The sequence below is a fragment of the Orycteropus afer genome, unplaced genomic scaffold (genome assembly GCF_000298275.1).
Source record: "Orycteropus afer afer isolate SDZICR_OR568_19922 unplaced genomic scaffold, OryAfe1.0 scaffold00002, whole genome shotgun sequence".
Classification (NCBI taxonomy): domain Eukaryota; kingdom Metazoa; phylum Chordata; class Mammalia; order Tubulidentata; family Orycteropodidae; genus Orycteropus; species Orycteropus afer.
In genome coordinates this window covers 28,110,541-28,128,337 of record NW_006921589.1, presented here as the reverse complement: position 1 = coordinate 28,128,337, position 17,797 = coordinate 28,110,541, and the positions used below count along the sequence as shown (strand labels likewise).

The 17,797-nt window shown below is 37.4% G+C and overlaps 1 protein-coding gene across 1 annotated transcript in view; it reads left to right on the top strand.

Annotated features, from left to right (window-relative positions):
- PARD3B (par-3 family cell polarity regulator beta) overlaps nt 1-17,797 on the top strand; it is a 1,522,095-nt gene that overhangs the window by 539,149 nt on the left and 965,149 nt on the right. The window lies entirely within an intron of this gene.

Sequence of the window (17,797 nt, the reverse complement as noted above, 5' to 3'; positions counted from 1 at the left end):
TTTAGCATTTGCATGAATAATCCTATTCCGATATGGACACAGCTCATGGTACCAAGTCATTCCTCCTTTCTGAACTTTTAGTATATGAATTAAATTTCAATCCATTCATTTATTTGACAGATATGCATTGGTTGCCACCATGATTTCATGATGGGCTCAGGTATAGCAAGGATTGTGAGGCTGGTGTAGGGCTGGACAGTATTTCGTTGTGTTGTACAAAGGGTCTCTTTGAGTTGGAGCTGACTCGATGGCACCTAACAACAAGAACAACAACATGATTTCATGTACTTTTTTAGGTATTGAGGAAAAATAAACAGTGAAAAAAATGGATTAAAATACCTGTTATCTTGTTTTCAACATTTTTGTGAAGGGAGCCCTCACTAAAGACAAAGAAGTAAATATGTATTATGTCAGATAGTAATAAGTGTTCTGGAGAAATACTGAATTGAAGGTAGGGGGAGTCTGAGGAAGATAGTGTCATCAAGAAGGTCCCACCAAGAAAGGGATATTTGAAGCCTATGAAGTAATTATGATCCAGTGGATGGATAGATCAAGTAGGGTCTGGTAGGCTATCCTAAAAACCGTGGCTTTTGTTCACATTAAGAAAAGCTATGGCAGGAGTTTTAGCTAAGTGCCATGACCTGACTACATCTTAGGGCTGAAGGGTGTGCAAACAAGGAATTAGGAGGCCAGGCAGGAAACTGTAGCAGTATTACACACAGGACACAATGGTGGCTTCTGTTCCAGATATTCAAGATTGATGGATTAATTGGAGGTGGGATAGTTGAGAGAGGAAAGCTTAGGTGCCACTAAGATTTTTCTACTGAGCCATTAGAAGTAGGAATTGATTTACTGTACTGAAGAAAACTACAGGAGAAGCAGAATTAGTGAGAAGTTATCAGTTGAGTTTTGGACATTTTAAGTATGAGTGTGCAATTTGGAATAGATGTCAATTCCATGGGCTATGGAATGTTTGAGATAGAATACTACTGTTTTATAATTTTTGCTTCTTATTTAGTTCAGAAGGGCATTAAATGACAGTGTAAGCAATTAGAGGGATTTTCCTTTTTTTCAGGATACTTGTGTTTCAAATAGAAGCTAATTGTTTTATGATTTAAAGGCTATTGTGGATTATTATTATAAATAATTTGTGGATACTGCCTCTTGTAAAGTATTATTTTATCTTTAGTAGTGAACTCTGACAATAGTAATATTAAAAAGGATTCTATTTTCATTCTTTTAATCCATTTAAGTATTAGAATTTGCAGTGTGGAATTAGAGAAACCTTTTTTCCTTAGATTAGCTTAAAATACCTTTTATTATTAGTTAAAGAAATTAAAGTAAAAGTTACAAACTGAAGAAAAGCTAATAGGACCATGTATATAGCCTGATACATTTTATTAAGATTCTCTGGGAATTCTGACATCAGGAGAGAGTCTTTGTAGAATCAGGTTAAAGGATGAAGAGATAAATGCTTACTTAAATGGGCAAGAGAAAAATGTAAAATAGGTACCTTTGAATTTGTCCTTTGAGAACCTTCTTAATGTAAGATGAAAGCAGTTGGATTTGAAACATTACAAACAGGCAACTTGTGTTTTAAACATCATAATGCTTGATAGTGTTCCCTCCTGAGGGAGAAATTTCTTTGCTGCACTCACTTTGAAAGTTCATGCAAAAGAAAAACCAATAATACTCTTTTACTTGCTTTTTGCTAAGGTGTGAAATTTGCTGAAGTTATGGGAAAGTAGATTTAAAAAAAAAAATAGATGTGACATGTCATATGTTCTTCTCAAGGATTTTGGATGCTTTCTATTTTGTCTGACTTGGTCATTTGTCCTCCTCTGAGAGTTTCTAGCTATTGCCCATATGCTACCCAGCACCAAGTACTTAGAAGGTGCACCGTGCCCTGGTGACCTGTTCTGGTTTTGTGGTTCTTGTGACCCATCCCTTTTGGTCCTGTTTAATCAGGTCTTCATTTAAGGGTGGTACCCATTACCACTCCACTTCATCACCCCTTTTTAAATATTTTATTATGAAAAAATTCCAACATACAGAAATGCTCCAATAATTATATAGTGAAAACCCATGTTCTTAATACCTGGATTACAATTTCACTTTTACTCTATTTACTTCTTCACATATCTGGTCATCTGTTCGTTCCTCTAACTGTTCATCAATCCATCTTATTTGTTGATGCCTTTCCAAGTAATTGCAGGCATCAGTACACTTCACCCTTAAATACTTTAGCATGCATATCATTAACTAATACTATTAATTAACACTAATAATTAATAGTGTTCTACATTGTGTATGGATCTTTTTAAAGTAAAATTTGCATATGATGAAATGCACAAATCTGAAGTGTATCATTTGAGGAGTTTTGACAAATACATACACCTGCGTAATGCAAACCCCTTTTAAAATATGTGACATTACCATCACCTCAGAAAATCACCCCTTTCCTGTCCCAGTCTCTACTCCTTGAAAGGCAACCACTGTTTTGATAGTTTTCCGCCATTTTACTTGTTTTAGAACTTCATGTAGTGTAATTATGTGTGTGCTTTTTTTTTTATTTTTGCATGTGTGTGAGGCAACTTTCACTCAACATGATGCTTTTAAGATTTGTCTATTGTTGGTTATATTAGTTGTTGGTTCCTTTCTAATGCTGAGTAATATTCCATTGTATGAATAGTGTATTGGTGGTTTATCCAGTCTCCTGTAAATGGTCACTGGTGCTATTTTTAGTCATGGGCTATTATTAATGAAATTAATATGCAACTTATCTTTTATCTAATAAATAATTTTCTCCCTTCCCCCCAAAAAAATTTTCATATCATTCAATTTATTTAAGACAATTTGTACTTTTTATTGTATTCGTATTTCTAAAAAAACACTTCATATATGAGTGTAGGCTTCTCTGGACAACTTGAAATTAAAGGTTTCAGGGATGGTTTGGGGCCTTGAAATGCCTTCTCTTTAGTTGTCTCTTCCAAGTACATGCTTATTTTCTGGAGTCTTCAGTGTAGACCAGCACAGCTGATTTCTTCTGGAGATTCTGCTTGTTAGCATTTTGTTTTATTCCTATAGTCACATTAATTTTTAACAATAGAGGAGCCGTTTCCTCTTTTTTAGACACATTAGTGAAAGTTTCTTTTGGAACTGTGTTTGAAGAACAGTTAGAGGGTCCTTGGCAATTCTGTATCTAGAGCCCCCTTAAACTTAGAGCATGGCAAAATAAAAGTCTTAGAATTCTTCCAAACCCTTTTCCTGAGACCCTGAGCTCCCGTCAGGATTCCAATCCCTATTAGATGGCATAATATATGTAATTTGAGTATGAGCCTGATGTTACCTCTGACCAACACTTTTCTTAGAGTGAAGCTAAAATAATCTATAACCACTTAATATCAGAAGACTCCAGTCTAATCTTTATATTTTTTCCTTCCCAATGGCTTTAAGAAGCAAATCACTTAGGCCATTTTGAAGTGTCTTTTTGTCTAAACACACTTTATGATAACTAGTACAAAAGCTAGCATACGTCAATGGCCTGTGCCCTGGAGTTTTACAGCTCTGAATGTGAGCCCTGGACTGAGAATCACAATAGAATGTGGTTTATGCATCCTCTTACGAAAATTCCTTTGAAAGACCATTGTGGAGTAGACCAAAGAATTAATTGTATTTGATTAAAAGTGAGGCCAAGAATCCAATTTTTGCATTTTCTTTTGCTTGCTTATATTTTCAACTAATATTGCAGAGCCTTTTTATTTACTCAACCAGATTGACAAGATTATAAATGAGAGCTGTGTGTGGAAGCCTCTAATTTTTCATAAGTAAATGAATTAATTTATCATCGCTGTTGTGTTATATTGCTGTCTCCATGCCAGACTGCCCTGCTCCTTTATTCCCCCTTTTGCCTTCTAAACATTGGATCCATGTCATCGTGTTTGACAGGTTTCTGATTCCCCTGTCAGATGCAATTTGGTGCTAATCACATTTCCTTTGCTCAGTGTCAATGATACAAGCCATGCATAATATTCCTATATGTCCACTCACTCACTTGCAGTGCAGCTGGAATATCTTGGGCATTAATCTGATAGAATGCCACATTGAAATGCAAAAATGATGCTTGAGCACTAAGATAATGTGGTCAGGCAGATGTGCAATAGATAAGTGAGGCTAAACTGGTGATCTTTCCTAAGCTTTGATGGATTTTATTGCATTTCTGAATATCTCTTTGCAAACCTGCGACCATGTAATCAGTGCTGGTTCATTAAACCTTCAGCATTTTTAATAGAATTCATTCATTGTCCATGTATAAAGGAATAAGGATTATTTTTTCTATTTAAAGAAAGCCCTGAGTGTTTGTTATTTTTAATACTGAGAGTATTCCTGTCTAAGGTCATGTACTTTATCAGATATATGAAAGTAACTAACAATCTAAAGAAGTCTATTTATAGAATAATAATCTGGTTTCTAGATTACTAATCTACTTTCTAGCTTGGATGATTTCCCAAACAATAGGCTTTCCATCACAACAAGCAGAATATGATGGGAGGATTTTGGGAAATTTAGGAGAAGGTTATTGTTGTTTATTTATTGAAGTCTAGTTAGATTGAAGAACTCATGCATTTGAATTGTAGTATTGACATAGATACTGAAAATACCCTGGGCTGCTAGAAGAATGAATAATTCTGTCTTGGAAAAAGTATAGGTCATGTGCTCTTTTGAAGCAAGAATGACCAGACATTGTCTTATCTACTTTGGTCATAGGGTTAGAAGGGACCAGTCCCTGGAGAAGGATATCATGCTCGGTAAAGTAGAGGGTCAAGGAAAAAGGTAGAGGCTCTCAACAAGATAGATTGACACAGTGGCTGCCGTGATGGGCTCAAGTGTAGCAAAGATTGTGAGGAATAGTGTAAGACAGGGCACTGTTTTGTTGTACATGGGGTCACTATGAGTTGGAGCTGACTCAATGGCACCGAACAACAACAACAACTGGTAGATGTTTTGACAGTAAGAGGAAGAGGAGAGGAAATACTCAAGAATGAAGGAAAAATGAGCAAAATTGGATGTGGAAGGACATCATTTATTTAATGAAATAACAGTTTTCTATTATGATGATATTGTTTATTGTTCACTGCCCTCAAATCCCCTCCATGTGAAGCATGGTGACCTTCTGTATAGCAGAGTGAAACATTGTCCTTTCCTGCACCCATCCTACCAGGATATGAGTGAAAAATAACACTAAAAAGGCAAATCAGGATCAGATGTAAGACGACTTTATTTTGTAGAGAGTCATGTTTTTGTTTTTTAGCAATAATTCCATTTGACTTCAGAAAGCAACATCTCATGGTGCTATGGAAAGGGGATTATTGAGTAAACAAAAAGACCTTTAATAACAGAGAATGGCAGTAGAACAGATGAGAGATAAGGGACCAAAGTAGGACAGTGACAGGAAGTGTGTAAAAGATGTTACAAGTGTAAAAACGTTATGATGACAGTCTTTGAGTTGGGCAATTGGTTGAATTTGGTGGGATTTGAGGGCATGGCATGAGTAAATGGGGGGAAGAAAATACAAAATATGTCCTGAGTTTCTAGATGACATAGGGTAGTAAGTGAGAACACAGACAGGAGGAGAAGTGTGGTTAGAGTGAGGTAATGAACTCAGTTTGGGTTATGCTGAATTTGAGGTGGGGCATCTAAACAGTGTTAAGCAGTGGCCAGGAGACAGAGATATTTAGTAGTCATCTTCATATACACAGTAAACACTTGTTGTCATGGAAATGGTTATATTTACTTTGGGGGAGAGAATGTACAGCAAAAAGATAAGTAAGTAATTGAATCTTGGGGTTAAGGCTATGTTTAGGGCTGGGATAAGAGATTACAGAAAAGAGAAGGATTGTGGAAGCTAACGAGGGAAAGGAATCATTAACACTGTGAAGTACAGCACAACACTTATCATTAACACTGTGAAATACTCTACAATTGTTATGCAAGAGAAGGACCTAGAAGAGACTGTTGAATTAATAAATGTAGGAGGGTTATTGTTTTTCCTTTTTTTTTTTTTTTTTTCCTTAAAGTCAGGGACTATCTACATACTGTTTGTCAAATGCCCAACAGTTTTAATGGAATGGTAGACTAAGAGTCACAATGCATTTGGTCAAGGGGTGAATGAATGCTGTGGCATTGCAGATAGCCATGTTGACAGCTCTTTAAAAGAAATTGATAGTGGGGAAGAAGGATGAGCATTGGGGTTATAGCTTGAAGGACACATGAATATATAAAAAGCTTTAAAAATTAGTAACAGGAAATGCATGTTCAGTAAGTGTGATATAGCTCCTAAGGAGGTGAAAATTGTTTTTTGGGGCTTGGGAATAGGAATATCATATATATGTATCTTCAAAGATTTGTGGCCTTCCACAGCTCATGCTGCTTGACAGAATCTTATTCCTTAGTGTTTATTTTCTCTACTTGAGTATCAACATGAGCAGCATTGACTGAGTTCATGGAAGATACACAAAATGTATGTGAAATCAGTGCTATAAACTGTGACAAATATATGGCTGTTTGGGGAACTTTCTCTCCATCAATTGCTTCGTTCCAAAGTTGTAAAATGAGAGGTGGCCTATTCACTCTCATTGGTTGCCTTGCGGATATTGTTTACATTTAATCCTCAGGACTTTCATGTGTGACTTGGGCTTTGAAAATTAAAATAATTTATGTTTTACTATTTAATTTTATAAAATTATTCAATTCATCATGAATTATGTCAAGTGCTGAAAAAATAAATAGCATCTTAATGATTATTTAGAAAATAGGTATATAAAAATTATTTTGTTATATCAAGCAAAAAGTTGTTTACTAAAAATTCATTTTAAGAACTTAATTTATTTTTCAATTGTTTCACTTTTGCAAGAAAAATAACAATTCTGAATGATATTTTTAGATATTTGATTACATTGCTATTATTATGTATTTATGTAAATTGATTTGATATGAAATTCTATTCATAATTTATGTAAGTAAACAAATTACATTAAAATTTGCTCAGCAAGTACAGTTCTAGAGCTAAGTTTTTAAAAATTTTAAACTTTTGACTGGATGATCAGGTTTGTGTAGGCAGGGCGTGATGTGCCCATGACCATGTATAGGGTTAGCAGACAGTGTTTCTACATGCATATTTGTGTGAGCTGTAAGAATGTCCAGGTATATAGTAGAGCTGACAAGGGCAAGGTTGTGGTGGCTTCTTGGCCCATAACCAGCCACTCAGAGGGAGTGAATAGGTGGACCTGTGGCCTCGGAATTGTGGTCGCTGGGGACATCAAGCTCAATTGGCATAAGATACTACACAAAAACATTGCTCCACATCCAACTTTGGTGAGTAGTGACTGGGGTCTTGAAAACTTGCAAGTGGCCATCTAGATGCAGCAAGGGGTCTTTCCTCATCCAGGGCAAAGAAGAATGAAGAAAACCAAAGATCCATGGAAATAGTTAGTCCATGGAACTGGTAGACTGATCGTCAGCCTGTATGATCATGAAACCCAAAGAGCTAGATGGTGCTTAGCTGCTACTTTCAAACCACTTGGAGGGGAATCTATGGAGGAGATCCTGGATAGAGTGGGAGAACAACATGGAACAAACTAAAAATCATTAAAAAAATACCAGATTTGTTGGTCTGATAGAGCCTGGGGAGACCCTTGAAATTGTGACCCACAGTTACCCTTAAGGTCTGGAACTGAACTCATTCCTGTGGCTTCCAGCCAAACAATAGCCAGGCATATGGGGTGAACATTTGTATCAGGTAGATAGACTCCTTGGAGCGATCAGTTGTGGGAGAAGAGAAGGGCAGTATTTGTACAGGGAAACAGCTCGGGGGATGGGAGTGCATGGGACGGAAGGACACAGAGAAGAGGTGACTTTGGAGAGGAGGTGGGAAGAGAGCTGTTACATTGTGGGGAATTGCAGTCAATGTCATGATAATAAAAATAGTTTGAGAAATACTAGGATACAGAAATTTTAATATTTGTTCAGTTTTTAATCCTAATTCAATTGAACAATTACTTATCTGTAAGATTTACTGCACAGGGTGACACCACTAATGATGATTTTACAAAAAAACAGAAATAAGCCTACTCTTTTTGAGGCAAATGCCTATAGAGGATATACACTTAGTGATAATTTTGATATTCAGAGGTAATTTTGATTCACAGAAAATTACAGTCAAACTTTAAGAGGTTGCATAATCTAAATTGCAAGTCAAATTTTAATTATCATGAAAGCATGGAATTTCAATATAATTTAGAAATCTTAAGGCATTAAAGATACAAAGAAGGAGCTCTGATGGTATAGTGGTTAAGGCAGTTGGCTGTTAACCTAAAGGTCAGTAGTTCAAACCTACCAGCCACTCTGCAGAAGAAAGATGAAGCAGTCTATTTCCTAAAGATTTTCAGTTGGAAACCCAATGAGAGTCGCTATGAGTCAGAATTGACTAGATGGCAGTGAGTTTGCTTTGGATTTGGTTATTTCACTGTGGAGCTCTAGTGGCACAGTGGTTAAAGCACTTGGCTGCTAACCAAAGGATTGGCAGTTCAAACCCACCAGTCGCTCTGTGGGAGAAAGACGAGGCAATCTGCTTTCATGAAAATTTACGACCTTAGAAACCCTGTGGGGCAGTTCTACTCTGTCATATAGGGTCGCTGTGAGTCAGAATTGACTTGATGGCAGTGAGTCAAGGATATAAATACTTGTTTCCCTTGGCGATGTAATATGTTGTGCATAACATTGCAGGAAACAGTTTATTACACTCAGAAGGATTCTGTGAAAGTCATAGTACAAAGGACTCTAGCCACTGTTACTGAATGTGAACCTTAAGCAGTCAGATTCCATGAGCCCTGTCTTGAATTAGTTAAAGGGTGGAAAATGTGTTGTTTGACTGTTTAACAGAACCACAATCCTACTGAAAGTTAATCTGCAGAGGATCCCCAAATGGGAGAAAGGCTACCTAGAGACAACCTGGAACAAAAACATCTCCTTTCCTTTAGGGGAAGATGTTTCATTCTTGAAACCATTAAGCAGGGTTAAGAGAGTGAAATCTTCCCATGCAATTGGTATTGTTGTGTTGATAAACATTGCTGGTAGCTGCTTGTAGCTTCTTTGGTCTGAATCTTTGTAAAATTCTAAACTGGTGTTCTCATATAATTAGGCAATAATAGCAAACTACTTTTTAGTTTTAACTTTAGAAAGGATGAAAAAATTAAAAGTGTGTCTAAGCACAGAAATTCCATGTATTTAAAGCCTTGTTCCACAACCTGTGTTGGTGAGTAGTGACTGGGGTCTTAAAAGCTGTTAAGCAACCATCGAAGATGCAGCTAATGGTCTCGGAATCATCAGAAAGGAAGAAGAGTGTGGAAAAAAAAAAAAAACCAAGAACATTTGGAAACAATCATTCCAAGGACATGATGAACCTTGAGACCAGAAGAACTAGATGGTGCTTGGCTACCAATGCCAGCCACTCAGGAAAGGATCAAAACTGGAGATCCTGGATAGAGTCAGAGGAAAAACATGGAACAAAATTAAAAAAAAAAAAAAAGAGTAATGACCAGAATTACTGGTCAGATGGAGTCTGATGGGACCCCCAATACTTTGGCCCTGGGATACACTTCAGGCCTGGAATAAAACTCACTCCCAGGGGCTGGCTCTCAGCCCAATAGTAAACAAGATGTACACACAGACCACTCAACCTAGGGTGGCACACCGACGTACTCTATGGAGATGCATCCATTGGAGCAATCGACTACAGGGCACCAGAGAGGCAACACTCACAGGGAGGAAATGAAGGACACACAGGAGTGCATAACTAAGAGGGTCACAGGGGCGGGGTGTTATGGACGGGGAGGGGAGGAGACTGGGTTAGGGTTGGGGATGGTAACTGGGGAGCGAAACCAAATGTTCACGAAATGTTGAATGTAAAACAAATTCTGCTCTGTAAACTTGAAAAAAAAATACTTGTAACAAGTAGTTACTATTAAATTTGTTGGAGTCATCTGTGGATAATAATCTTTTGTAAGATTTGACTTCCTTTTAAATGTCTTCTGTAAATTTCTATGAAAGTTAACAGAATGTGTCCCCACTGTGTGTAGAATTCTGTAAAAGATATATTGGGGGTGAAAAAAAAAAAAAAAAGACCTTGTCCCAGATTTGGGGAAGCTTGAAAATTAATCGAAAAGCTATAATGAACATTCATCTAAAAATACTCAAAAACTAAAGTGAAAATGTAATGCAAATGATATATGTAAATGCCGCATTGGATTCTTAGTAATGGGATGACCAGTTTGTGAAGTTAATAAAAGACAAGTTCCCGGAAACTGATCGTTGAGCAGGCTTTGTTGATGGTAGAGAATTGTGTAAATTGGAATAGAGGAAGTTAGAAGCTCTACCATGTGTAAAAGAAGTATAAGTAAAGGTGCAACAAAGCCAGCAACTGATGTAGATATGGGAATGGGAATCAATTTCCCTTGAATAGATATGTAGAAAATCTTGGGAAGAAACAAGAATGGCCAAGTGTAGTTATTATGTACAAGCGTTGGCAACTAGAAATCTTGAGATAGAAATGGGAATTCTCTCTCTTCCTATGACAGTTGTGGACAAGGGGAAGAAATGAATCATTTTTTAGTGTTTTACTGACGTGAAGATCTTTACTAGCTTCATTCAGTAGTTGGAATAGAAAAGACCGTAGCCGCCACCACCAGCTACTGTGATGTTAAGTAGTCAAGTGTTTGATTTGGTAATTGTAATAGTTTCTTAGTTCCAAGTGACAAAAAACAGCTCTGGCTACCTCAAGCAAGAGGAACTGTATTGGAAAAAACACAAGAACTTACAAAATCAAAGAGAAACTAAGAATTGAGAATGTAAGAATGGACAGATATCAGGCAAAGGAAGCAGGATTGCTTTTTAGAAGGAATAGCCTGGTCCGGAAGCAATTCTGCAATAAGTAAACACAGTCTTTTCTCATCCTTGTATCATTTAGGTGAGATGTAAAGTTCTAGAATGTAGTGTCTGGCTGAGCTTATGTCACATTGCTACACCTGCATTCTACCAGGCTGTAGAAGAAAGAGAGGTAGGGTCTAGCCTGTTTGAACTTGGTATTCAGACACCTGAATTTGTCATCCCAGAAAACTGGACACAAGGGAAAGGAGAGATAAGTGCTGTTAGGAAGGGAAAATGGATGTTGGTTGGCCAGATTTTGAAAAATGCAGACTCTTTTATCTTTGGACCTGGAGTGGCAGGTAAGAGCAGTTTTTCTTAGAGATCTTGATATTTTATAGCTGCCATTTATCAGTTTAATCAAACTGCTATTATATTGATCAAGCAGCTTCTTTTCCACTAAAGAAGTTCCTAGGTAAAATAGTTACCTCAGGAAAATTATACACCCTTCACCACTAAGAATAGAATCTGAATATTACTAATTAAGTCTCAATTCTCATTATGTTATTGAAATTGCAAGGAGACTGCACAGCTAGAGGTCTTAATACAGGGTTCTACCATGCCATGCTCCTACAGAATCTCTTAACAGCCAGTGAGCTCTACCTGTGAAAGCATTTTGTTATTTCCCTCTGAAGGAAACCAGATCTCCATTAGCAATTTGTAGTTTCTTCAGTTAAGAATCTGTTTCCCCATGAATAGACAGTTCAACAAAGAGGATGTTCAGGCAGCCAACAGACATACAAAGAAATGCTCATGATTATTAGCTGTTGGAGAGATGCAAATCAAAACAACAATGAGATACCATCTATCCCAAGCACTGGTAGCAAAGTTCAGCAAGAGAGAAAATAGCAAATGCTGGGGAGGATGCAGAGAGATTGGAACTCTCATACACTGCTGGTGGGACTGTCAAATGATACAAGTACTGTGGAAAGCAGTATGATGATTCCTTTAAAAGTTGGAATTATAAATACCATTTGACCCAGCCATACCATTATTAGGTATATATCCTAAAGAAGTGAGAGCCAGAACAAGAACAGATATATGCATACCCATGTTCATCGCAGCACTATTTACAATAGCCAAAAGATAGAAATAGCCCAGGTGCCCATCAACAGAAGAATGGATAAGCAAACTGTGGTACATACACACAATGGAATACTATGCAACACTAAAGAATAATGTAGAATCTGCAAAAGACTGTATAACATGGACAAACTTGGAGGACATTATGCTGAGTGAAATAAATCAATCACAGGAGGACAAATATTGTATTAGTCCATTATTGTAAAAAGTTAAGGAAAGGTTTATATATGGAAAGAAATTTTCTTTGTTGGTTACCTGGATGGGGGGAACTCTGTCAGATAGGTAGAGGCAAATATTGATTTAGGTGAAGAGAAGGGCAGTGTACCAAATGTGAGGGATCAGCTGTTCTGGTTACCTAGTGCCACTCTGACAAGACTATCACCGTAAATGGGATGGCTTGAACAAACAGGAATTTATTCTTACAATTTGGAGGCTTTACGTCCAAGTTCAAAGTGCCAGGCTCTAGGGGCTGTGTGAAAGCCCCTCAAACTTGGGCTTCAGTTCTGCATCCTGCTCCCAGCCCACTGGAGCTAGAGGCTTTTCTTCACTCAGATAGCTACTGGCTGCTGAGACTGACAAGCCCAAGGTTGACAAGTAAAAAGGCATAGTCTCAAAGTTACCAAACCACACGGCAGGCCATTAGCTCAAGTCCATTGAAAGTCCCAAGGTTGGCAGAGCATGGCAGGCTGCTGAACAATGACGTGGCTACATGCAGGATTCAAGTGTGCCATAAGGTAGAGACCATTCCCAAAGCTGTTTCGTATACACAGGAAGCGGCCCACATCCTAAAGCAGCTGCTCAGCTGCTCCAGGACATTCCACCATGGAGTTAACTACCAGTACCACCACGGGGAATAACTACATTCAGCTGCCCAGCCACTCAACCAGGCCCAGCCAAGTTGACACACAAACATAACCACCACATCAGCACAGTGGCATTGAGGAAGAGGAAGACAGAGAGAGGTGGATGGGAAGTACAGACAACAAGATGAACGCTTTTGCACATACAGTACTGTGTTATCAGAGAAGGCAAAAATGGATATATGGGTGGATAGATGGATGGACCGACTGAACTATTAGGTATGTCTGTGCCAGGGAGAGTGTTCCCAAGACCATGTATAGGGTTGATAGACAATGCTTCTACAAGTGTATTTATATGTTCTGTAAGAATTCCCAGGTATATAGTAGAACCAACAAGGAACAAGGTTGTAGTCACTTCTTGAGCACACCCAGCTACCCAGACAGAGTGAGTAGTTGAACCTGTGGGCTCAGGACCATAGTCTCAAGGGAGATCAAGCTCCATTGGCATAACATACTGCACAAAAACATTGTTCCACATCCTACTTTGGTAAGTAGTGACTGGGATCTTAAAAGCTTGCAAGTGGCCATCTAGATGCAACAATGGATCTCTCCTCGTCCAGAGCAAAGAAGAATGAAGAAAACCAAAGACTCATGGAAGCAGTTAGTCCAAGCTACTTGTATAACACATGATCCTCAGCCTATATGACTCTGAGACCAGAAGAACTAGATGGTGCCTGGCTACCACTGTCAACCACTCGGAGGAGGATCTATGTAGGAGATCCTGGATAGAGTGGGAAAACAATGTAGAACAAAACAAAAAATCATTGGGGTGGGGGGAGGTGAAGAGAAAAGGGACCAGGTTTGCTGGTCTGGTAGAGCCTGATGGAACCACTGAGGCTATGGCCCCTATTGAACCCACTCCTGTAGCTTCCAGCCAAACAGAAGACAGGCATATGTGTTGAACATTTACATTAGGTAGCTATACTCATTGGAGAAAACAATCATGGGAGAGTAGAAGGGCTGTGTATGCACAGGGAGATAGCTCTGTGGGCAGGAGGGCATGGGTAGGAAGGACATAGGGAAGAGGTAAGAATGGGGAGGAAGTGAGAAAGGAACTGTTGCAGTGTGGGAAATTGCAGTCAATGTTATAAGACAAAGCGTATGTGAGCTGCTGTATGGAAAGCGAATTTGCTCTGTAAACTTTCACCCAAATCACATACACACACACAGAATGTCTCCTTTGGACCATTAAATCCCTGAATTCCAATTCAGTATCTGAGAACCCAGAGATAGTCCTTAACAGCAGTTTCTAAATAGTCAATTACGTAGCATAGTTTTCAGGCTAATTTTACCTTTATGGGAAGAATGACAATGTAAATATATTTGACATTCTTTGTATATTAAATATTACTCTTACATACTCTGTAGTTCCTACACTGTGACATCTACACCTAAGTGACACAGGATCTGTATTTGTCACTTGAATGCCAAACTAACACTGAAGTGATTTCAGTCACTGGAAGGGAAATAATTCTAATAGTTTCAAATTCTTTCTTTTCACTACTAAACTTGGAAATATTAAGAGTTTATTTCTAGAGTTACAAATAGTGATCTGTTATGAATTGAATTGTGTCCCTCCAAAATATGTGTTAATTTGGCAAGGCCATAATCTCAGTATGAGGCAATTATTCTCCATTTAGTGAAGTGATGTACTTATCCTATGGGTTGTAAATCTTAACTTCAATGATGTTAATGAGTCAGGATTAGAATCAGTTGTGTCAATGAAGCAAAATACAGGCAATAGGATTAACTTTTATCTTGAGTCAGTCTTTTTGGGGTGTAAAAGATTAAACAGGAAAGCAGAGATCAGAGGGACCTGACTGTCACCAAGAAAGAAGAGCCAGAAGTGGAGCATGTGCTTTGCATGAGGGGTCCCTGTGCTGAGAACCTCTAGACTCAGGAGAAGTTTGATTCCAAAACACATGGTGATCCCCAAAGCACACTGAGCCCACAAATGTTGAAAGGAGACAAGGACCTTCCCCAAAGCTAACACAGAGAAAAAGCCTTCACCTAGAACCAACACTCTGAATTTGGACTTCTACCCTTCTAAAATGTGAGAGAATAAATTTTTGTTTATTAAAGTCACCCACTTATGGTTATTTCTGTTACAGCAGCAGTATATAACTAAGACAAGGGACCTCTGGTGGCGTAGTTGCCTAAGGCACTAGACTGCTATCCAGAAGGCTGGTGGTTCAAACCCACCAGCCACTCCTTGGAAGGAAGCTTGGGCAAACTACTTCTGTAGTGAGACTGCCCAAGGAGGGGTCACTGTGAGTTGAGTCCAACTTGACAGCACATAACAACAACATATAACTAAGAGCTCTGGTGTCATAGTGCTTAAGGCATCTGACTGCTAACAGAAGGCTAGTGGTTCAATCCCACCAGCCACTCCTCAGAAAGAAAATTGGGCAATCTACTTCCATAGTAATACCATCTTGGAAACCCAAGGAGGGGTCTCTAAAAGTCAGATCTGACTCAAGGGCAGTGAGGTTGGTTGGTTGGATATAACTAAGCTAGTTTTCATATTCAGAATACTTTACTTTCTAAGATTTCTGAACTTAGCTTAACATACATTCAAAGAGATTATGACATCTTTTCCTAATATGCTTCTGACAGGATTTATTATTCATAAAATAATACTCCTAGTTTTTCTGAGAGTTTTTTTTTTTTAATCAGGAATGGGTATTGGATTTTATCATATACCTTTTCTGCATCAATTGGTAGGCTCATGACATTCTTTTCCTTTATTGTACTTATGTGATGGATTATGATGATTGTTTTGTCTAATGTTGAACCATCCTTGCATACCTGATATGAATCCCACTTGGTCATGATGTAATTTTCTTTGATATACTGTTGGAATCTATTGGCTAGAATTTTATTGAAGATTTTTGTATCTATATTCATGAGGGATATTGGTCTGTAGTTTTTCTTTGTAGTGATGTCTTTGCCTGGTTTTGAAATCAGGGTCATGCTTGCTTCATAAAATGAATTTGGGAAGATTCCATCCTTTTCTATGTCTGGAATAGTTTGAGTAGGATTGGTGTCAGCTTTTTTCTGAATGATAGGTAGAATTCTCCAGTGAAACCATCAGGGCCAGGATTCTTTTCTCTTGGTGATTTTTTTATGACCTGTTCAATTTCTTCTTTTGTTATGGGTCTGTTGAAGTTTTCTATCTCAGGCTGTATTAGTTTAGGTAAGTAGTGTATTTCTAGAAATCTGTCCATTTCTCCTAGGTTTTCAAATTTGTTGGAGTACAGTTCTTCATAGTGTCCTAATATTATTTTTATTTCTCGTGGTTCTGTGGTGATGCCACCCCTTTGATTTCTTATCCGTATTATTTGAATCTTCTCCTCTTTCTTTGTTAAGTTGACCAGTGGTTTGTCAATTTTATTCAATTTTTCAAAGAACTTCTAGTCTTGTTTGTGTTTTCTATTGTCTTTTTATTTTCTGTTTTGTTTATTTCTGTTTGAATCTTTATTATTTCTTTTCTTCTGGTGACTGTAGTTTTTTTTTTTTTTTTTGCTGCTCTTTATCTAATTGTTGGAGATGTTGTGCTAAGGTGTTGATTTGGACTCTTTCTACTTTTTTTGATGTGTGCATCTGATGTTATAAATAGCCCCCTGATCTCTGCTTTTGCTGTATCCCAAAGATTTTGGTATGTTGTATTTTCATTCTCGTTTGATTAAAGAAAGTGTTTAATTTCATTTTTTATTTCTTCTGTTGCCCAGTCGTTTTTAAGGAGGGTATTATTCAGTTTCCATGTGTTTGCTCTCTTTCCATTGATCTTCCTAGTGTTGATTTCTAATTTTATAGCATTGTAATCTGAGAAGATGCTTTACAGTATTTCAGTATTTTTAAATTTATTGAGGCTTGCTTTGTTGCCTGACATATGGTCTATTCTGGAGAATGTTCCCTGTGTGCCGGAAAAGCATGCATATTTTGCTGTTGTTGGGTGGAATACTCTGTAGATGTCTGTAAGGTCAAATGAGTTGATTGTATTGTTTAGTTCTTCTGCATATTTGTTGAGTTTCTTTCCCATTTTTCTGTCTTTTATTGAAAGTCTCCTACTATTACTGTGAAGTTACCTGTTTTTCTTTTCAATCTTATTAAAGTCTGATTTATGTATTTTGGGTCTCTTTAATTGAGTGCATAGATATATTGGCATGTCCTCTTGTTCAGTTGATCCTTTCATCATATAATGTCCTTCCTTGTTTCTTATAGTGATTTTTGTCTTAAAGTCAGTTTTATCAGAAATTAATATTGCCACTCCTACCCTTTTTTGTTTGCCATTTACTTGATGTATCTTTTTGCAACCTTTGATTTTTAGTCGATTTTTGTCTTTCTGTCTGAGGGTGAGTCTCTTGTAGACAGCATAATGACAGATCATGTTTTTTATTCAGTCTGCAACTCTCTGTCTCTTGGGTGGTGCATTTACATTCAGTGTAATTATTGACAAGTATGAATTTATTGATGTCATTTTGTTATGTATTGATGGTGTTGCTAATTTCCTCATTCCATATAATTTTCTGTGCTGAGTTCATTTTGTTTATGAATCATGTTTCATCTCCTTCATTGCTATCATTTTCATATTTGCTAAGTATTTGTGCTTGTCATCTTTTTTATTCTGATGCAAAGATTTATTATTTTTCTTTAAGTTTACCCTGTGATTTATAATTTTCTTTCCAAGTTTAAAACAGTCTGTTTTATCTCATAATTGTCTTGACTTCATCACCATTTAGAAATTCTGTAACTACACTATTTATTCTGTTTGTTTTGTAGTTATCCTCATTTACCAATTGATGTCTCTGAATCCTTGTTTATAGTCTTGTAAGCTTATTTTACTTTGGATACGTGTATAAATGGGTTGGTGT